Here is a 374-nt window from a genome sequence, read left to right as displayed (position 1 = left end):
TCTTTGGAAATGGACTTGGTACGGACTTTAGGAATTATGGCCGAACACCGGAAATAGGTCTCCTACATATCTCAGGCTATATGAGAATTCAGGCCACTTGTAGTTCGATAAGCTTGATTTAACGCACGATTTGAGAGAACTCAAAAGTTATCCCGATATCGGATTATGAAGAGACCGGAACGCTCGAGAAAAGATTTAAGAGCGAATGTTGGAATATAGCTGAGTTTCAACACTGATTCTGCCTACATATCCTCAACTCAGGGAATCAGGCTGCTTGTAGTTCGACTCTATCGGTTGAAAAGGAAATCTATTACGCAAGATATCCTTGGTTCTGGAGAAGCGACAAAGTGAGTCGAGTATGAAAAAGAGGCTTG

The sequence above is a fragment of the Solanum tuberosum genome, unplaced genomic scaffold (assembly GCF_000226075.1).
Source record: "Solanum tuberosum cultivar DM 1-3 516 R44 unplaced genomic scaffold, SolTub_3.0 scf00761, whole genome shotgun sequence".
Lineage (NCBI taxonomy): Eukaryota > Viridiplantae > Streptophyta > Magnoliopsida > Solanales > Solanaceae > Solanum > Solanum tuberosum.
The sequence above is the reverse complement of the archived record's forward strand: the minus strand, read 5'-3'. Positions refer to the sequence as shown.